Here is a 22857-nt window from a genome sequence, read left to right as displayed (position 1 = left end):
TTGCCCCAAATCGCTAAGTCCTCTTCCAGCTCAGGACCTTTGCATTTGCTATGGCCTCGGCCCGAAACCCTCTTTCTCCAATTACCAGGAAGTCTGTCTCACATCCTTCATCTTTAATATCTCCTCCTCAGAGACACCTAAGTAGGGGTCTTTTCAGACTCAGACTGTACGTTTTACTTTTACCATTCTAATTCTCACTCAAAAACTTTTGACACTGTCAAAGAAAAACAGAGCCAGACTCTTGTTAAGGCAACAAGACAGATTTTATGTAGACTACTGCAGTAGGGCTAAGAGACTCCAGTATAGATGGGGCTCAACTCCAACTAAGACAAGGTAACTGAGATTGTCAAGGGAGAACAGAGAGAGAACAAGGCGGGGCTATGGGGAAGTATAAGATGGGAGCAGGGACTGGGCTATGGGGAAATGGAGAATTACATAAGTGCAATAAGTGAAAACTTACTGAAAATGGCTTGGCAATATGGGTTGGGGCAATGTACACTTTGCATTCATCCCAAGGGCTGGGGTCACCTTTAGGGAGATGACCTAGTACAGGTAGAAACCAGGCTAAAATTTGGTCAAATCTCATAGCACACTGTTCAGGAAAGTCCTTTGTGCCATGTGGGAGTTCACAGTTCCCAACTCACATGTGTATGGGTAGTTTTTTTTTTTTTTTAATTTTCTAATGAGGGATCCCTGGGTGGCGCAGCGGTTTGGCGCCTGCCTTTGGCCCAGGGCGCGATCCTGGAGACCCGGGATCGAATCCCACGTCGGGCTCCCGGTGCATGGAGCCTGCTTCTCCCTCTGCCTGTGTCTCTGCCTCTCTCTCTCTCTCTCTGTGACTATCATAAATAAATAAAAATAAAAAAAAATCCTTAATTTTCTAATGAATATCAAGAGTTAATTGATATCTATCACTTCTTCCAAAATAAGACAAAGCCTAGCCAAAATTTAAATTCCCGTGTTTTCTTTCTTTTTTTTAATATTTTATTTATTTATTCATAAGAGACACACACAGAGAGAGGCAGAGACACAGGCAGAAGGAGGAGAAGCAGGCTCCATGCAAGGAACCCAATGTAGGACCTGATCCTTAGAATCCAGGATCAGGCCCTAAGCCAAAGGCAGATGCTCAACCGCTGAGCCACCCAGACATCCCTAAATTCCCACCTTTTCTTGGTCTTCTTTCATATACAATGTTGAAATCATCTGAGATTTATTTATCAAATATTTTAATAATCAAGTTTTTTATTCTCTGTTATATATTTTACTGTTTTTGTTTTCTCTTTTTTTCTTTTACCCCCACATCTTCCTCTTGGATTTATTTTAGTTTGTTTTGCCATATACATTTTCTAATAATTGTTCTAGTTAGAGTTTAAGGATGGTAAAGTATCCAAGTCAGTGGAATGTGTCTATTTTGTCCTTCCATTTGAATTGAACAATAGTTTAGCTGGGTATAGAATGTTGATGGTATTGTTATATTTTCTTCTTGCATCCAATGTTATGAATTACAAGACTTCTGACAATATGATTGTTATTCTTTTGTAGAACAGTACTTTTCTCCCCTCTTCTGGGGGGTTTTTGGATTTCCTCTTTATTTTTGATGGTCTGAAATTTTTTCTTTAAGATTTTATTTATTTATTCATGAGAGACACAGAGAGAGGCAGAGACATAAGCAGAGGGGAAAACAGGCTCCCTGAGGGGAACCCAAAGTGGGACTCAATCCAGGATCATGCCCTGAGCAGAAGGTAAACAATTAACCTCTGAGACACCCAGGTGTCCTAGTCTGAATTTTTCTATGATATTTCTCAATGTGAGTCATTTTATATTCCTCTTGCCCAGTCCCTAGTGGTCCCTTTTAATCTGAAAATTTATGTCTTCTGGAAATTGGATATGTTTCTTCTATTATTTTTTGCCTACGTTTTTTCTATCTGTTCTGCATTCTTTTCTTCCAGAATCCCTCTTAGAACTTCTGATTTCTTCTAGCTTCTAATTTTTCTTTTGTGTCTTCATTTTTGCCATTTTACTTGGTGTTCTGAGAAAATTTGTCAACAAGATCTTCCAGCTGCAAGTTCTCTTCTAAGTTCTGTACATTCTGCCACCAGTACATCTACTAAATGTTCCTTTTATTTCAACAATTTTCTGTGTCCAAGATCTTTAGTTGAATCCTTTTATTTGAATGCAATGTCCTCTCTTGTCTCTCTATATTTGCTGTATTTGTTTGGTTCCCTTAGTTCTCAGAACTTGTATGTATTGAGTTTGCTGACTCTTTTATTAGATTGACTTTCTTAAATGTTAAATGAGGCTTGGTTTTGTACTGATCTTTGTGTTTTTGATTCTTTGTTTGCTTATTTGAGAACTAGATTATACCGCCTGTTGCCAGTGATGATAAAACAAAGGTAGAACATATTGCTGGGATGATTATTATCTAGTCTTCTAGTCTGGAGACTCCTCTTTTCCCTTGAGTATCATCAGCCATTCAGGGGCTATTTTCCCTCTCAGGTCTAGCGTCTCCATGTACTGCTTCTGCCACTGCCCTCACAAGTGTGGTGTATGTGGTGGGGGAGAGGGGCAAGCCATCTGGTCTCTCCTACGATGGTATTGTAGAAGTCACCTTGACTGCCAAGAGTTCCCTAGAGCTCCCTCCTGCTCCAGTATTCAATCCTCAGCATCTAGACAGAGTATCTGAAGCTACTCCCGACTGGGAGCAGACCCCCTCCTGAGTGGTTAGGCTTCATCAATTATTCACATTCCATCTGCCTCAAGTCTTTCAGGAATTCTTTATAATTGCTGGTCTATAGAGAGTATTCCTTCTTGTTTTACAGCACTATTATGGTTAATTTTATTCTATGTATTTGGGGTAGAAAAAGGACATTGAAGCATATGCTCAGTTTATCATCTTAATAGCATCTCTTGTATTTAATTTGCAAATTTGTCTTTGATTCATAGCTATACAAGAACTATAAGCATAAGGTTATATAGCCAATTTATTTGTACACATTTAAGTAATAGTATAATTAAAATAATTGAACATGGGGAAATCATTATTTTTAAAATATCCTTGAAAATGGTGTCTATATGTTATCTCTATTTGAGAAATAGTTTTTTGGTTTTTTATTTTCATTTTTTTAAAGATTGTATTTATTTACTCGAGAGAGAGAGGGATCATGAGCAGGGGAACTAGCAGACTCCCCTCTGAGCAGGGTGCCCAACATGAGGCTTTATCCCAGGGCCCTCAGATTATGTCCTGAGCTGAAATTGAGAGTCAGAGACTTAACCGACTGAGTCACCCAGGCACCCTTGTTCTGAGTTTTTAAATGAGAACTTACTTCATTTAGACTTGACCCAAAAATTATAAAGGAAGAGACTAAATACTTCCCCTGCCATGAAGCCTTATTGATAGAAGCAACACAGGTGCTACTATTTTCTGGAACAACACTTATCTTCAGGCAGCAGCAATATATTTTGGTCCTGCCAACATATTGGCCAAGCAGAAGAGGTAGAAGGAAGGGAGAGAAAGCTGAGACATAAATGACAAAATTTATGTAATATTTTTAATATGCCAACAAATATTCAAACATTACATTGGCTTGTCTGACAATAACCTAGATGTTTTGATGTTATTGTTTTGGGTATTATCTCCATTTTACAAATGAAATAAACAGAGATTTGAAGTCAATGACCTGCCAAAGATCCCACAATTATTCTTGACTACATGAAGCCAATTATTTAAGAGTTATATCAGTCAGTGTCCCAGCAGGGCACAGAGGGCATGCTGGACATAGGATAATTTAGGGAGGTTTAATAAAGGGACTATTTACAAAAGTGTGGCAGGGTATGAATGCCTCCCAGTCTTGTGAGAGGGGAGCAGTTACCACCATCACCTCGATGGAACAAGGGGATGAAATGCTTAGTATATGGGGCCCTCAGTTTTGGTGGTTTGCTGAAACCCGAAGACCCCATCTCAAGAAAATATTTTTAGATGAATTTGGTAAAATACTTACAAAAGAAACTGTATTAAAATATGATGAATAAACTAAGTAAAATAAGTTTTTGATGTATTAATACAAATGTTTCTTTATTAGTGCATTACCTAACAAGATCTGGTAGTGGGTCTAAAATAGACTGCAATTTCAAAGTACCAATAAGCATAAAAGATACTTGGACATTCCTGTACCTTTTGTAAAATGATATGAAAAAAAAAAATCCATGACAGCAACCATATGCATTGCTAATGCCATTAGGATGTGTTGATTAAATTGGTAATTGAAGGAAATGGTAAATTTTGGACAAAGATTAGTGACTATAAAGTTGTAGTTTTATTTTCTTTATTAAAGTTACAGGTCTCCTGAACTCTATCCACAGACTCTTGGTCATTAACCCAGAAGGAGAAAGTCATGCAGGAAGACTACCTTAAAACAAAACAAAACAAAACAAAACAAAACAAAACAAAACAAAAAACATGACCTTTGATAAAAGGACCCACAGCCACACAGCTTGCCAGAGAAACACCACTGGTAGGGAACTGGGAAATAAATACCCTAATGTCCTTCTCCCCTTCTATCTGATCTCATTCAAACTCTTAACAATGATATAATCTATATAGATGGGCTTCCCAAGGCAGAAAACTGGATGAAGAAGGATGGAGAATAAATATAGGAACAAGCTGAAAACATCCAGCCTTCAAAATTCTTCCAATCTGCCTATTTCTATCCCTCATCCACATGTTACCTACCTCTTTGCTCTATGTAGTTGCAACTGATTTATTTTCTCTCTAGAAAGCATTCAACTTCTTCCAACTTCAAGAAACACCTACCCCCACCACCACCCCAGGAAAATCTTCCCTGATGACCATCCATATCCATTACACATTTTCATTGAATATGTTAATTCTCACTCAAATAAAATAAGTGTATCATTTATGTAAGTATTTGCTTAATATTTTATATCAATGGAAATTATATTTGGTTGTAAGTAAAAATCCAAAACTAAAAACAGTGGTTCAAGCATATCAAGAATTTTGTTTTTGTTTTATAATGAGAAGTCCAGGGATCCCTGGGTGGCGCAGTGGTTTAGCGCCTGCCTTTGGCCCAGGGCGCGATCCTGGAGACCCGGGATCGAATCCCACGTCGGGCTCCCGGTGCATGGAGCCTGCTTCTCCCTCTGCCTGTGTCTCTGCCTCTCTCTCTCTCTCTCTGTGACTATCATAAATAAATAAAAAAAAAAATTAAAAAAAAAAATAAAATATAATGAGAAGTCCAGAAGTAGGTAGGACAGGGATAACTAGTAGTTATTGATAGAGGTGCTGGATCTTTTTATTTTTGCTCCACAATCCTTAGCATGTGACTTTGATTCTTCCTTGCCTTATGGTTACAAAATGGCCGCTGGAGCCCCAGTCACTATGCAATGAGGCAGGAAGAAGGGAAAAGGCAAGGGGGAAAAATTTATCCCATATTTTTAGAGCTGAAGAAGCCACATAAGAGTTATTATGCAGGATATTTGAGGAGTGCCATTGGAATTGACTCAGTGGAAGGAGATGGAAGGAACTAAAACATTGGAGAAGTGGAACCTCAGTGCAGGTCCAACAATAGCCTTAGCTGATTCCTTGAAGAGTTCCCCAGAGAAAATGGCTCTTCAGAGTTATCCTTGTTGGTCTGAGATGACAAGACTTTTATATTCCATCATCAATCACTGTTATGACCCCACTCTGGGAAGGCCATGACCTTGGACAAGGTAGCTCTCTTCTGTTGAGGCCAACCCTGAAGGGGATGAGAGCTGAAGGTTGTCCATTCCCAGCACTAGTAGATGTTGGGGCAACAAGCCCTTTAAGAAGGAGGATCCAGATGTTCCTCCCAGTGCTCACCACGTTATACCCCACAGCTTCTGTTAACATTTCCTTGGTCAGATCTAGTCGTGTAGTCGCCCTTGTCTGCAGAGGAAACTGGCAAATGTTCATTCATCATATTGTTCAACAACAGCAAGTCAAGGTTCTGTTAATAAGGAAAAGGAGGAATTATATGCTGAAAAAACATCTGGAAGTTGATACCACGTCTGGTCCTGTACTAGATGGTGACTATCAAATGCAAGGAATGGGTTTGAATTCAATTAATGAGCATGCACACTGCCTGGACAGTGGCAGACACCTTATAAGTATCTGACAAAAAATGAGTGAGAAACAAATGAATGAATGAACCAAAACTAGATATCATGAATCTAAGACCATGTTTTGCCCTCTAAGAGAAATGAGGTTAGGCCAATTTTTATTCCCAGGTGTGCTTCTACCTGTCTTATTTGAGAGACACTGAAGGATGAATGGGGAATCTATTAGTTTCCAGGGCTACCTTAACAAAGTTCCACATATTGGCTCCTTAAAAAACAGAAATTTATTCTGGACACTGGAAGTTGGAGACAAAGGCATCAGATAGATTGGTTTCTTTTGAGGCTCCTTTCCTTGTTTTTTTTTTTCTTTCTCCTTGGTTTGTTGATGGCCATCTTCATCCTATGTCTTCTCATGGTCCTAATTTCCTGTTCTTAGAAGGACACTACTCAGATTGGATTAAGAACCACCCTAATGACTTTATTTGAGCATAATTACCTTTTTAAATACCCTATATCCAAATTAAGTCACATCTTCAGATAGTGGGGATTAATATTTCAATATATGAATTTTGAGGGGACACCATTCAAATAGTAAGAGAGGATGTCATGAAGAAGATGGGAGTCCTCCTATTTCATCAGAAATCCTCATCCCCATCTTATCTCCTAGGCCTCTTGATGGTTTTTTTTTTTTTTTACTTGCTTCAAGAAAGTCCTACCCCTGCAGCAGCCCAGCAGTCACCAGTCTGAAATCCCTTTCCCAGAGCCTAGACAGGAACATGGCTTTTCTCAGAACTATGCCTTATTACAGCATTTGTCATACTGACTATACTGATTGCATTAACTAATCACTGTATGATGTCTCTTTCTTTGAAGGAACTGTAACTTAAATTGTTCTTGATATTCATTTGTCTAACATATGTCAGGGTTAAGAGCTGAGCCTCTTGAATTAAACAGATGTAACTTTGAATTTCAACTTTTATATTTCTCAATGGACAGCTATCAAGTTCCCTCAGCTTCTTTGTTTTAATTACATTTATAATTATATATAAACATATATACTTATGTATGTAAATATACCCATTTCATGTATATTATATAAAATAAAATTTCCGAGTTTTAAAAGATATATTGTTTCCATATTATATATAAATACAAATATATGCTATATATGTAAATGTAGTGATAATTATAGCTTCTACATCATGATTGTTGTGGATAATAAATGAAGTAATCTATTTAAAAGTTACATAGATGAGAGTTGTTATTTGAAAATGCTTTGAGGGACGCCTGGTGGCTCAGTAGTTGAGTGTCTGCCTTTGGCTCAGAGCGTGATCCTGGAGTCTCTGGATCAAGTCCCACATGGGCTCCCTGCATGGAGCCTGCTTCTCCCTCTGCCTGTGTTTCTGCCTCTCTCTCTGTGACTCTCATGAATAAATAAATAAAATCTTTTAAAAAAAGGAAAATGCTTTGAATGTGTACTATGTGCTATGTATCAGGGATGTAGAAATAAAGGCAGATTTCCTATCCCAAAGAACTCCATCATTTACAAGGGAAATAGCCAAATTCTTGTGAGAAATACTATGAGAGTGGTGCCTGGGTGGCTCAGCTGGTTAATTGTCTGCCTTCAGCTCAGGTCATGATCTCAGGGTCCTGGGATGGAGCCCCGCATTGGGCTCCCTGCTCAGAGGTGATCCTGCTTCTCCCTCTCCCTCTGCCTGCCACTACACCTACTTGTGCTCATTTGCTCTCTTTCTCTCTCCCTGTCAAATAAATAAATAAAATGTTTTTTTTTTTTTTTAAGTGCTATGAGAGAGGTACCAATGAACTACAGGAGAATGCAAAGGGTGAACATTCACACAGATTCAGAAGGCTCCCTGGAACAGACAAGCTTTTCTTTCAGCCTTAAGAGTGAAAGAGGAGATTGAAGAACTTTAGAGGCACAAGGAACAGCGTATGCAAATCCATGCAGGCATGAGGACCTGGCCTTTGCAGAGAATCAAAACCAGTCTGCTTGCTGAGAAGATAAAGCGTGGGGGGAGATGAAACCAGAGGTGGAGAGGGAAGGGGAACAGGTCTTGAATTTCTGCAGTGGGTTGGGTCTGCCTTCAAAGGGAATGATTCATGTGGGAAAGTAGGTCAGAGCTGTTTCTGAAGAGGGCGAGGATTAATGGCGATCTATGTGTTACTGTTCTTGTAAAAAAAAAAAATTAATAGTATGACTGTCTTTCTGTAGGTCTGATGCATGTTCCCAGCTTGGTCTTTCATTTAATTGCCTGCAAAAGACACGAGCACCAACACGATCTGCCTCCACCTTGTTTGTGAGTCATGATGGGAATTCTGAGTAGCATTCCTTGTCGCTCCGAAACCTCACCTAAGTTTAGGCATCAGGAGAAACGGGATGGAAACCGCTGGTGCCAACACCCTTTGTCAGCTACGTCTTCCCTCCTTTTTGTCTTATTTTTTTTTTCGTTTTTCCCTATTGTTTCATCTTGCCTTTCAGTCATCCCTTGGAGGTTCTAAAAAGCCTTTCATTAGCTCTTTCAATGTAACTGAAACTAACAAAGGTTTCCTACAGCTTAGGAGAAGCTGAGAGTCACAATCAACAAACTTCCATTAAGCAACTTCTGTGTGTTATTTTTGCAACTGTCCTGTCATTGCCATTTTTTTATAAATGAGGAAGTTGGCTTTCAGAAATATCAGATGCTTTGCTCTCCGATATCCACGTTTACCTCTTCCTTACTAGACAACTTTACCTTTCCCAGCCCACTGGCATCTAGGTGGGTCACATGACTAGTTCTTGCCAATGGAATGTAGTGGCAACAATGTGTCACCTCCAGCCCAACAAGTTAGATGATGTAGGCCTTCTCTATTCCTTTGCTTTTTCTTCATTACTTCCCAGGATTCAGTGGAGGACTCCAGGACTCTTAGGGAAGGCAAATGACTATGCATAGCAAAGAACCCCAATCTTACCCATCTTCCTTAATCCACCACCAGACCGCCATGGACCATGACATGAGCAAGAAATAAAACTTCACTCTTTTATGACATTCAGATTTGGGGATTGATTGTTTGTTACAACAATTAGCTGACACTGACTAATACATAGCTAGGGCAAGATTTGTGTCAATCAACTAATATTTGTGTAACACCTTCTATGAAAAGGTGACATCAGTGCACTTCAAAGAATTATATAATAACTTCCAAGTGAGTGGTATAGAGAATGCACAGGAGATTATCTGTTGGAGAGATGGCTGCCTACAGGATTCCCAAAATAAGAGAGTTTTGAAGTAGGTAGAACTTGAATGATGTCCTCCACCATGAACAAGCAACGGTTTTTATAGTGACCAAATCCCTCCCTCTTAATTCTTACTTCTTACCTTGGATCAACAGTTTATTTCAGTCAAAAAAAAAAAAAATCCTCTCAAGAGTGGGCTTGGCCAAGAATGCAGTTGTGTCTTCTGGCATGTACATTGCTACGCAAATTAGTATTTTATTCTGTCATTTAGGTTTATGAGATATTACAGCTAACTGAGATATTGTAGGGTGTTCAACCTGTTATTTCACATTTACAGAGGAAAAAGCTGAAGCCCAAACATTAGTGGGCCACAGATGTCAATATGCATGTTTTCTCTCTCCCTCCCCTAAACTTTAGGTACTCTAGCAACTTAAGTAAATGGTCTAAGTCCCACCTACAAAGTTAAAAACAAATTCTATTAATCAAATTATGTGTGAAATGAGATACTATAACCTATCAAGTTTTCTGACTAAGTGAATTAACAGAGAACATGTTATATATGTATATATGCATTTTTCCCCCTAAAATACACTAGTTCCTCTTTCCTGATTTAGTTAAGACAGTCTGGTGAGCAAAATCAAATTTCCATTTGGTCAGCAGTGAAAGGGACAGCTTGTTCACTTTTCAGATGAAAAAGAAGTTTTTATAATTGTCATGCAATGTAATCTTTACAACTAACTTTTACAATTGTCATCATTTCCTCCATGATATAGATGAGAAAACTAAAGCCCATAGTTCTTGGATAACTTCATTTATTTTTTTAAAAGATTTTATTTATTTACTCATGAGAGACACAGAGAGAGAGGCAGAGACATAGGCAGAGGGAAAAGCGGGCTCCCTGTGGGGAGCCTGATACTGGACTCAATCCCAGGACCATGAGATCACCACCTGAGCCAAAAGCAGATATTCAATCACCAAGCAACCCAGGTGCCCTGACTTCATTTAGACCATAGAACTTGTAGTAGAGACAATAACACAGACATCAAGCTCAGTTGCTTACTTTCTGGGCTCATAGACTACATTTCCCAGCTGCCCTTGTAGATAGGTTTGATCACAGGACAGAGTTCTGGAGAATAGAATGCAAGTGGATCACAGAATGTCACTCCTTGGCCTGGTTCATGAATACCTCTTACATGTTTCCTCCATGCTCTTTTCCCTTTTCAGTTGATTAGAAAGGAGCCTGGGTCCTTAAATCACTGAATGGCTGACAAGCCAATCACTGATAAGTATGCTCATGTTGGAATGTCAATAATGAGAAATAATCTATTATATTTGATCCATTATATATTTTGGGGTTTGTTTGCTGAAGCAGCCAGTGTTTCCCTAATCAACACATAGCTTGTAAACTGCAGAATCAGAAATACCTGCTGTGCACAAGGTGCTGTGTTAGTGATAAAAAGATATGAACATGTTGCTATCTTTTTAAATTCCACTCACAATTGAAATCATATGGTATTCATTTTTCTCAATCTGATTTATTTCACTTAGCCTAATATCCTCTATATTCATCCATGTTGACATGATCTCATCCTTTAAAAAAAATTTTATTTATTTATTTATTTATTTATTTATTTATTTATTTATTTATTTATGAGAGAGAGAGAATGGGGCACCTGGATGGCTTAGTGGTTGAGCATTTGCCTTTGGTTCAGGTTATGATCCTGGGATCCTGGGATCCTAGGATCAAGTCCCATATCAGGCCCCCTCTGGGGAGCCTGCTTCTCCCTCTGCCTATGTCTCTGCCTCTCTCTCTCTGTATCTCTCATGAATAAATAAATAAAATCTTTAAAAAGAAAGAGAAAGTGTGTGAGCAGGAAGAGTGACAGAGAGAAAGAATCTTAAGCAGACTCCGTGCTGAGTGCAGAGCCTCATGTGGGGCTCAATCTCATGACCCTGACACCATGACCTGAGTCTAAACTTAGAGTTGGATGCTTAGTGGACTGAGCCACCTAGGTGCCCTGATTGTATCCTTTTCGTTGCTGTATAATATTCCATTGTATAAATACCATATCTTCCTTATCCAGTCCTCTGTTGATGGACTTGGTAGGGGGGTCAGGCAAAATGCGTAAAGGATGGTGGAAGACACAGCCTTCCAGTTATGGGATGAATAAGCCATGGAACTAAAAGGCACTGCATAAAGAATAGAATCAATGATATTGTGATAGTGATGTATAGGGACAGATGGTGGATACACTTGTGGTGAATATAATGTAATGCATAAAAGTGCTGAATCACTATGTTGCACACTTGAAACTAATGTAACTGTGTGTTAACTATACTCAATTTAAAAAAAAATAAAAAACTAAACAAACAAACGAACAAAAGATATGAACATGAACGAAAATAGTTTAGGAACTTGAGAAGCTTTATGGCTAATAGGAACCTGGGATATGGGCAGAAATCCTATAATAAAACATAAAAATGAAAAAATATGTGCACAGAAAAATAAACATGAAAAGACACAGGAATTAAGGGGACAAATAAGTGGTGCCCTTGTGCAGTAAGGGAGAGTTTTCATGAAGAAAATGGAATCTTTGGTCTAGAAGGATGGATAGCATGCAGAAACAGAATTCTCATTGGGAAATAAAGGAATGGAAACAAGGAAAAACGTGGCACAGTGAGTTGTTCAGTCAGATCGAGATGACATACATGAATAAATGAAATGGTAGGAAAGTGCCTCATCATGAAAGATGCTAAATGCCAGACTAGTGACTTTGAGCATCATTTATGTGTTTGGCTAAGGACTGTCACCCACACCTGTTGGCTAAAACATCTTCAGTGAATAGTGGTCATGCCTTCAGAGTTTGATGACCATTTATGGGGATGGTTTATCAGCCCTTGGAGCTCACACCACAGAAAGTTTTAATTTCTGAGAGCTGGTCTCTTAGGACTCAAGTAGACAAAGAAGATCAGAGATTGTGTGGTGGGGGGAAAGAAGGAGGAGAGAAGAAAGATCATCCAGGATCAGTCCACCCTGGCAAGGTTTCAGACTCTGAATGAGGGTGAAGACACAATGATCCGAAGAGCTTTTAGATTCTGTTCCATTAGGGCTTGCTCGGAAGAAGTATGTTGAGAGCTTTTTTCCCCCTAGAAATACATATCTATGGAAATAACAAGGTTGGCATTGGATGTCATGGCAGAGAAGACCATGCCGGGGAAACCGTATGCTTTGAAAATCAGGTCATTTAGAAAAAAAATCCTGCAAAGTAAAAGCTTAAACAAAGCAGCAATTTAGGTACTTTTCACAGTCTGACTTATTGGTTCTTCTGACTAAAAACTAGGAAAGGCACTTTCTGAGTACATATCTCTTTAAAGTTCGTTTGAGTGTCTCTTTCATTATTTTTTATAGTGCACACATAGATCTCAAGCCGTAAGTGTCCTTTTTATCACTGTAGCTAGAAGCAAAAAAGCCATCCAGCTGCTCAGTCTGTTTGTGCCAAATCGGCTCTTTTTGAACACAATTCTCATCCATCAAGATATCCCAGATGTACAGAAGGGTCAAGCAGGAAAGAGACGGTGACAACTCTGAATTTTAACTTTTAAAAAAGACGTATCAGTTTGGTATCAGATCCTTCTTGGCTGGAGAAAATACTTACCCTCATCCTCCAAATCATGCTATATTTCACTATAGGGATGTCAATCCAAAGTGTCCACCCTTTCAGAGAATAGTCACTGGCATCACATCATGTTTATGTAGAGGGGAGAGAAGGAAAAAGAACAGCACTAACATTTATTTCACATATCCTACCTCTCCCTTTATAATTTAATCATCAAAACACCCTATAACAGAGGAATCCCTTCTCCCAACTTCTACAGAATAGGAAACCAAAGTTGAGTTAATTTAAGGGACTTATTCAAAGTCAAGAACAAATTAAAGCAAGTTTGTCTCCTGGCTTGTGTATTCATGCCATTTAGTTGCTTATAACCATGAATTCAATTCAATTGTAGAGCTTTCATGAAATGCCCTAAGAAGATAAACTGGCCGCATACATGTAAATGCTAAGTAACACAGTGTCAATCTCATCCATAAACATTGAGTAAAACTGAAGCAAAATTATACTCAAATGAGATTGTTTTCAGAGTGTGTCCAGGAAGAGGTTAAATTTGAAAATATTTGAGCCTGCTCATTTACAGATACAATTAATTTGTAAACGTCATCACAATATGAGTATTTCAATACAAAATTCTATAATATTATGCTGTGAAAGCTACTGTCATGCTCTTTTCTTAGTGCATTTATTTCAAAAGATATTCTTTCAAGCTCATTGCCTTTAAGTCTGAATAATCCTAATTAAATATGATTCTTGACAGATTTATGCACAAGGCTGGCCCCTCTTGGATTCACTCACATATGCGTTCACCCAACATTCACTGAATATCTCCCAGGTTTTAGGATCAAGACGCTAAAGCTTTGTTTTCCAGAAATTTATAGTCTCACAGGAGAAAAACACAATTGTGAAATAACATGCCAAGTGCTATGATAGAGATTCTGTACCAGGCATGGGATCAGGACAGGGGCATCTATGTTACTCAGGAGAGTCTCATAGAAATGGTGACACCAAGCAAACAAGGGGAGGGAGGAGACAGCAAGGTGGACAGACTAAATGAGGTGTCACAGGTCAAGGCAAAGTGTGTTCGAAGGCTCAGGGAAGTGACAGAGTGTGTGAGGTCTTATCTAGTTTATTGCAGAGTGACAGAAGATGAAGGTGAACAAGTAAACAGGAGACAGACCAAGAGGGTGCACTTTGAATGCCATGGGGTCCACTTGGCATGTTAAAACTTGCCTTCTTTTTTCTACGTTTTAGAGATTACATATTTAAACCTTGCTTTTTCTTTCAAAGTGCTTTCTCTCTACTCACTTTACAACTTTTTGGGCTCCTTCTGACATGGGTCATTACCAGGGACTCAGATGTTTACTTGCCCAACCTCCATCATGTGGTTTTGCAAGAGAAAGTCTCCCTGGTCCCTATCACAGAATAGACACAACGATGAAGTTTGGAGGCCCTATTTTTCTCCTAAATCCTTCATAATAAAGACATTTCATTGACTGCTAAAGAAATACCAGCATTCAGAAAGTATTTGGTGACTTCTGAAGGTAGTGAGATGCTGTATGCGAAGTATCATGGCAGATGGCTAAGGAGCATCGAAAACAACATCCTTCTGGAGAAAACTAGAAAACCAGGTCATCACCACCTCACACAGTCCTGTCAGAAGCTAAGAATTAAGGCTGGACACATTGTCAAGGTCATTTCAGATCCCATAATTCTGCTTCTCTGATGATAATGATAAAAATAGCACCTTTTTGTGTGACTTGCACAATTTTCAGAGCCCGCTCACCTCTGATGTCCTCGGAGCAGCTGATGGACGAGGCACAACTCAGAGGACGAAGGGTGCTCCCAACCAGTGTGGTGAGATGACATCTTAAAGGGACATGGGAGATACCAAACAACACATGATCTGTCTTTCTGTGTTTGATATGAAAGGATGGTTTTGTTGAGAGCAGAGCTGGCCTCCACATTTCTAAACTTAAAATTTAAGAATATTCCGAGGATATCTGATTATTCTTTGCATAATCTATCATTTATATTTGTTTATAAAAACACTTAAAGCTCTTTAGATTTTTAGCTTGTTTCTACCACAGAGAAAGGTGTTTTAAATTTTTCCATTTTCCCCAATATACCTTAAGTTTTCATTTTATTAGCACTAAACTTACCTTTTTGTAAATGCAAGAGGTATTCCATAATTAATATGATATCACTATTAACAAAGAGAATGTGTTTCAGAGACATACTCATTTGAGAGAAACATAATGACCAGAGACAGAAATGATGTAGGAAACTTAGAGGAACTTTCTAGAAAACAATAGATAGAACCAAGAATTAGAAATCATATAATGTGCGTGAGCATTGTATGGTAAAAGTATCCCTTCCCGAAGTGTATGCTGTGGAACCCACTCTGCTACATATTTCTCAGAAGGAAATTAAGCTCTTGTGGTCAAATAAGTTGAATATATCACTTCTGAGGGTATGCATATTAGCCTAATAAAGTCTCCAAGAAGACCTGAGAAATTTGCAAAACTTTATTTAAATCAGTTTTTCAAAAAAAATTTTTTTTACACAGTTACTTCTTTTTCCCCATATACAGCTTTGCACTTGGGTTCCATGAAATACACTTTGAGAAATGCTCCTTTGAAGTTAAGGAAAGTGAGAGAGAGGCTGACCTACATTTTTTGGCAGAAAAGGAGACCTACCAACATTTCTTTCAAATACAAAAAGGTACTTTGCAATGTCCTTCTCAGAAAGTCTTTTAAAGATATGCATGCTGAGGTATTTGGGGAGAGGTATACTGACTCCTCCAACTCACCTTGAAATGTGTTAAAAACAAACTGAAATGATGGATGGACAGAAGGATAGATGGTGACAAAGCAAGAATAATAAAATGTTAATTGTAGGATCTATGTGGTAGGTACATTAGCTATTAATTGTAATTCTTTTTTTTTCTTTTTTCTTTTTTTTTTTTTTACTTTTCTCAATGTCTGAAAAAAATGTAGATAAAATGTTGAGAAGAAAAAGAATACCTATCCAGTACATATCAACACCTGCACAAAGTATGGCTTGGAAGGAGGTCGAAAGATTTGTTGAGTTTTCAACTTTCTACCATAGTTCCCATCTATTGACCACATACCAAGGATTATACTAGACAATTTACATGCACATATTATCTCATTTAATATTCAAAGCATATGAAAAGGTTTGGGGAATCTCCATTTTAATGAGGAGACAAGTAAGACCATGTGGCTAAGTAAGACTCATGACTAAATTCACTCTAGTTAAGCCATGTTCTTCATGCCCTGTATAGGGGGTGCCTGAATTGTTACTCCCTTCTTCCCATCTCCCTGTTCACTCAGGAAAACAGTGCAATGCCCAGGGGAATTTCCAGCTACCTCTAGGCTCCTGTCCCTCCTTACTCTTCAGCCCTAGTCCATAGTTGAGTTATCTTATAGGTCAGTGGCAGGGAGAAGCAGAAAATTAGAGGTGAGTTATCTCTCCCAGAAAGAGTCAAGATTTGCTTCAATAAAGAGGACAAAAAACAGGGAGAAGAAGCATAGATATGAGCCTGTGAGGCACATGTGTGGATCATGGTGGAGGAAAGGGAGATGAGGGAGGAAGAGAAAAAGATTTCAAGGAAATTTGGGGAGGTAGTTGAGAGCAAGAGAAACAAAAAAGAAGGATTAAAGATTCTCTTTAATATTCTTTGAGAGACATGGAATGGATTGAGGTTACTTTTATGTCTTTGTTTTCTAGACTGTATTTCTTTGACTGTGATCTTTCATTCTCTCTTCTTTCTCTATTTCTCTTTCTTTTCAGATTTATTTATCTGTTTTAGAGAGAGTATGAGTGAGAGTGGTAGAGGAAAAATGAGAGAATCTTAAGCAGACTCTGCACCCAGCATGGAGCCAATGCAGGGCTTGATCTCATGACCCTGAGATCGTGACCTCAGCTGAAATGAAGAACCAGAGGCTTAACCAACTGCACCACCCAGGCACCCCTTCTGTGACATTTCTTTTTAAAAATGTGTATAGAGGGGGGATCCCTGGGTGGTGCAGCGGTTTGGCGCCTGCCTTTGGCCTAGGGCGTGATCCTGGAGACCCGGGATCGAGTCCCACGTCGGGCTCCCGGTGCATGGAGCCTGCTTCTCCCTCTGCCTGTGTCTCTGCCTCTCTCTCTCTCTCTCTCTCTCTCTCTCTGTGACTATCATAAATTTAAAAAAAAATGTGTATAGGAAGGAGATCTTTGTTGCTGTATAAACCTCAGAAGGAGGCACATCTCACATCAACACATCTCATCAGTGATCACATGACTTCTTCATCACATGGTGGGGAAATCACTGGATGGACCCTGGGAGGGGTAAGTGTTTGCAAAGTACAGGTAAGAATATGGAACAGACATCCCCCTTCTCATAACAGTTGGACTCAGGTAAGTTAGCTAATCACTTATACCATTTTGTCAGTCAAAATGGTCTTAATTATAGATATCTTTGGTTAATGATTCCTGGTGTTCCTAGAGTCAAATGGCAGCCTACTGAAATGCCACTTGAAATATATGACTAAAACTTCTATTGCTGAGGAAGAGAGGCCTGAGTTTAGCAAGATCAGTCTTGGATTTGTCTTCTAAATCCTTTAGCCTTGTAGCCCCCAAAATTGAAAGACTCAGTCTTTTGCCCAGTCATTGAAAGCTCATGATTTTAGGTCTTTATGTCAAGCCAGGAGTTTAGAACTGTATGCTTAATATTGTCCTTCCTTAAGCTACTTACTTCCATCAGAAGCAACTACTCACTCACATAGTCTTAGAATTTCTTAGTCTAGGTTCTATGGCACTACCCACAAGGTCCCCACACCTCACTTTCACTGGTCACTTTATTACCATTGACTATGTATGATAATTGGATCAACTGCTTTGCCACTGGTCAGGTCATCAGAGTCCAAGCCCTGAGGCTGGATTTCCATTCTCCATGGCCCTAACCAGGTCAAATAAGCAAACCTAATTCCATCCATTTCTGAGAGCCTGCTGCTACAATAATGCCACTTCTGGTACTGATGAATGCATCATCAGAGTTCTTTATCACAAGAAAACAATGCTGAATAATCTAAACAGAAAACAAATTTATCAAAAGTATATTGGTTGATAGTAGGGAGGCTGTGCTTGCTTGGGCAGGAAGTACAATGGGAAATCTCTGTATCTACTTCTCCATTTTGCTATGAACCTAAAACTGCTCTTAAAAAGGTAGTCTAAAAGAAAAGCACATTGGATAACACAGGCTTTCTAGAGAAGTCAGGAAACCAGACTAGGAGGCAACACAAGAAAAATGCAAGCCTCAGAACTAGTCCCCAAGCTGCCATTGCCTCTGGATAGACACTACATTCTGCTCCTAGAAACTACTACACCAGCCCTGTAAGCCAGGTGTAGTTGTTGTTAATGTCACTGTCTCTACTAATGTCCAGAAAGGAGTAAATATGGACTCTGATTTTGAAGGCCATTAGCTTCCCATTCAAAGTCAGGGGACAGTTCTGAATGAGGGAGCCTAAGTTATTTGTTGTCTTAGAATGGCTTCCCCAGAAGTAGACTCTGAGATAATGGTTAGTATGCACGTGATTTATTTTAAAAGAGCTTAATTATATATGCTTTAATATGGGAAAATACAGAATATGATATAATAATAAAACAATCTCATACAGATTTAATTCTTGGGAGTCAGTATGGGGTAGAAAACTTTACAATCAGAACATCCTCAATTTAAGTGTGACGCTAACTAGCTATATTTAAGTAAGATAGGTAGGGAAAAAAAGAGAAAGAAAAATTCAGGACACCAAGTTAAAGCTGTATTTCAGATAAATAACAAGTTCTTTTTAGTGTTTAGTATATTCCAAATATTGCATGGGACATACATGTCCTAAAATTTGTTCATCGTTTATCTGACATTTAAATTTAACTTGGCTTTCTGTAATTTGTTTGCTAAACTCAGCAACCCTATATTTGAGTAATTTAACTTCTCTGATTTGATTTCCTGTCTGTGAAATGGTCTCCTCTCCCGTTGGACCACAAGAGACACTCAGCGAGCAGCAGTGACCAGATTTTCTAGGACAGTTTACTCCTAATGCTGCAGAATATGAGACAAGATATCTTGAAAACTCAAGAGTTAGGGTGTTTTTATATTTTTTTCCTTTTGTGAAACTTGATCAGACAAATTGTTTCTTTATCAGATGGAAGCCTGTAAGACATGAGCCGGTTCGGTGGCTCAATGCATTGTCTGTGTTACAGCTGACTGCCTCCCCAGCTGGTCAGCCCACATTATTCCCTGGGCTCAGCCAGGCTCCTGGCTTGCAGCAGGCAGCTGATGGCAAGATTGGGCCACTCGGTCTTTACATTCTTCCCAACAGCTCCTCCTCTCCTTGCCTCTTCTGTTCGTGATGTTAAAAAAAAAAAAAAAAAAAAAAAAAAAAAAAACCTCACAACCTCTACTTTATTGAGCAGCTGCTTCTCTGGGACGAATCTCTCAGGCCAGAGCTGCTATGGGGGAAACCCCCACACACACAAAAATGATGCTTAGACAATGTTGCATGTAATAACCATAGAACTCTGATTTCTTAGGTTAGAGAATAATCTATTAGGCTTCTTAGTTTTCAGAATGTTTTAGTTATATCACTTCTAGGGATTTTTGGAAGAAACAGGAAGCAGTATTATTTGCTTAGTCTGTGATCTTGAAATGCAATTTCTTACAGCAGAGTGTGTGAAATGCTTTCTGCAGGCTCTCACTTAGTCATCCTGGTAACTGGAGGCAGGGAGGGTACAGTCTGCACCTGCCCCCAAACCAGCTGTGATTCACAGCAGCCTGGAGTTGACCTGTCAAGGTCGAGTGGCCAGCCCCTGGCAGGGCTGGGAGCAGAGGCTGCCTCTGCTGTCTTGTGAGCGAGCATCCTTTCCCCCACTGCTTGCTGCTGCCCCCAGGGACACAAGACACTCAGTGAAGTCTGTGTCTCCATGTTCTGATCTGCTCCTGTCCTGGTCTTGGTCTTTTCCCCCCAGGACTCCTACATGATATAGTGAGGGCTTGAGCTCTGTGCAAAAGTATGGTTCAATGTTCCTAAGGAAGTTCAGCCCCAGCTCCTGGAAGGAGACTTGCACAGGAGTTAGTTACTTACGGTGGGTGTTGACTCCTAAATTCTATTTTCATCGGTCCACATGTCAATGAATTGTTGAACGGTGTCTCAATTTGGAGTACCCAGGAGCCACCTGGGCAAAGATATGTATGAAAATAACTGCTTGGATTTCCTGTCCAAGGGTGCACAATCGCTCGATGGCCCCAGGCTCTGCCCTTCTAGAGCCACCTCCCCATCAGTGGCGGGGGGGGGGGGGGGGGAGGGCACACCTCTCATGGGCTAGCAAGTGAATGTGTGACACTGGATTCCTCAACTGACGGCCTTTCACTCAAAGACTGTCCGTCCGCATGATCAGAGCTGTCTCAGAACAGCAGTGTAGGCCAGGAATCTTCCTAACCAGACCTTCTTCCTCCCCTTTTTTCCCTGAGATGGCTCTGCATCTCTGTCTGAAGACTCCCCCTGACTACTCTGCTCCTCGTCTCTTTCCAGAACAGGCATCCAGGAAGGTCCTTATTCATCTGAACCTGTCTTGGCATTTGCTTCTCCTCTGGGGATCCCAGCACAGAGGCCAACCCAGGAAGCAAAGCATGGAGACAAACAGGGGAGGAGCATCAGGGAAGAAGGGAGGCCAATATAAGGTGTTGACGCAGCTATCACTGTGGGCAAGCAGAGGAGGCTCTGCTCTGCCCAGACCTTCCAAAACCCTGCATGCAGCTCACTTCAGAATTATATCTCCAAGGGGCAAGAAACCCAGAATACATATTCACAGCTCTCCCCTCCCTGAGTGGGGGGTCCCTCCAGGGGCATTCACTGTCTTGCAGTTAGTACTTCCAGATGCTTGCATTGCCTCTCAGGGTGACTCTGGGACTGGGCCAAACCATCCAATTCCAGAGCCCAAGCTCTTAATCACTAAACTACCATGGTATGCATCAGTTACATTTTTTTTTCAGCCCATATTAGAAGCAGTTTAGCAGTAAACATCTTTCTTACTAAAATATTCCATATTGGTAGAGTAGAAAAATCTAGCCAGCTAGTTGTTAAACCACAGCTACTTGCCAGCTGTGTGTGCTTGGGTAGAAGACTTAACCTCTCTGTGCCTCAATTTCTTCATAGATCAAAAGCAGATGGTAGTCACAGAATTATTTTTGAGGACCTTTGGCATCCATGTATGTGAAGGAGTTTTATAAACTATAAAGTGCTATCCAAATGGAATGGATTATGCTCCTTGAATAACCTCAGACTTTCTCCCTACTGCCCTGCCCTGCTCTGTTTTTTGAAACAAATGCATACATTGTCTTGTCTGGCCTTCCCCTGCCCCCACCCCCACTGTGTTATAGGAGACCTCCTCTGATTACAAAACTGGTTTCACAATCTCAACAGTACAGGATGTTTCGTTCTATTCCAACATAGCTTAGATAACACAGCTTTAAGAGTTTGCAATTCATCCTTCATTGATCAATGTTCTTGACTGTTACACGCTTGCCTGAACCCTGTTGTAACGCCAGATGCTTCAGAACAATGAATAGTTTCATGTCCCTCTCATGTCACTTAGGCAGCTTTTTCTTAACCCCCTCTTCCTAAGGAGGTTCCTAAATCCTACTTCATCATTCACCTCCCTGGAGGCCCTGAAAGCAAAGGCCTCTCTCCTTAGGAAAATATAAAAGTGAGAACTTATTAGCCTGTATATACACAGACACACACATACATTAGGTACAATTTTGTGGGGAGTCACAGCCCCCTTTGAAGCCCACAGACTGAAGCTCTGGGGTAAAATGTTTGGTCGCTGCCGTCAGCTACTGTATTGCATTTTAAATACTGGTTGTACATGAGGTGTCTAGCAATGATGCTCATCCCCAGCAAGTGCTTAGTCAATAAGGGAAGTAACACCTTTTCCAGACAGTACACAGACCTGGGAGATGTTCAAAGAGAGAGAGAGAGAGACAGGGAGACACAGAGGCTGGGCAGCTTAGACAGAGATTTTAGAGGAAGGTTTGTTTCCAACACTAGAAGAGGCCGGAGTTGGTTCTCCCTCTGCTGGCCCATGGTTAACATACACTCTGTTTTGATTCCAGTGAGTGTTGGCGTTGTCGGGGAGAAGCCCACAGAGACACAGGTGGGAGATGGGGAGTTAGGAGGCTCATGGATTAGGTCTGAGCCAGGGAATGTACCGGAAAAGTTAAGGACAGGGCAGTGTGTCTGTCCCTTTCTTTCTCTGCCTTTGCTTGTAAGTCCTATTTCATTTGCTGATGTAAATCCTCTCTGGGCATCTGCCGTGGAGAGGCATCATGATACAACATGAAGAAGGCACAGCTCGACCTACAAATGATGGGTCTCATCATCAGAGGTTTGACTTTCCTTTCTGACTTACAGTTTTAATTGAACTCGGAGGGCACAGGTTTACACTGCATGGGGGAATGGCAAAGAGCAAGGGCTTTGAGCTCTGACTCAGCTCTGCCCTTACTAGTGGAATGATTGCTCCTCTAGAGCTTGAGCAATCTGAGCCTCAGTTTGCTCATCTATAAAATGAGGCTAATCATAGTCCCTACCTCATAGCATTGCTATGAGGATTAAATAGTATGTTGGATGTGTAGTGGAGGGTCTAGCAATAAAAAGAGCTTAATAAGTGGTAGGTATTAGCATTATTTTATTCTAACATAAGAATAGTATTTTAGGGATGCATGAGTGGCTCAGCCAGTTAAGCATCCAACTCTTGATTTTGGCTCAGGTTGTGATCTCAGGGTCATGAGATCAAGCCCTGTGTTAGGCTCTCCACTGAGCATGGAGCCTGCTTAACATTCTCCCTCTCTCTTTC

General features: G+C 40.1%; 1 long non-coding RNA gene across 1 annotated transcript in view; it reads right to left on the bottom strand.

Annotated features, from left to right (window-relative positions):
- Positions 1-5239: 5239 nt before the first annotated feature.
- LOC144290870 (uncharacterized) overlaps positions 5240-22857 on the bottom strand; it is a 31344-nt gene continuing 13726 nt past the window's right edge. The window contains exon 2 of the long non-coding RNA XR_013358365.1: positions 5240-5984. This is a non-coding gene — a long non-coding RNA (uncharacterized LOC144290870). The remainder of the gene's footprint in view (positions 5985-22857) is intronic.

This window comes from Canis aureus, chromosome 2 (assembly GCF_053574225.1).
Source record: "Canis aureus isolate CA01 chromosome 2, VMU_Caureus_v.1.0, whole genome shotgun sequence".
In the NCBI taxonomy this organism is placed as follows: domain Eukaryota; kingdom Metazoa; phylum Chordata; class Mammalia; order Carnivora; family Canidae; genus Canis; species Canis aureus.
Note: the sequence above shows the minus strand (reverse complement) of the source record. Positions and strands in the feature narration are given on the sequence as shown.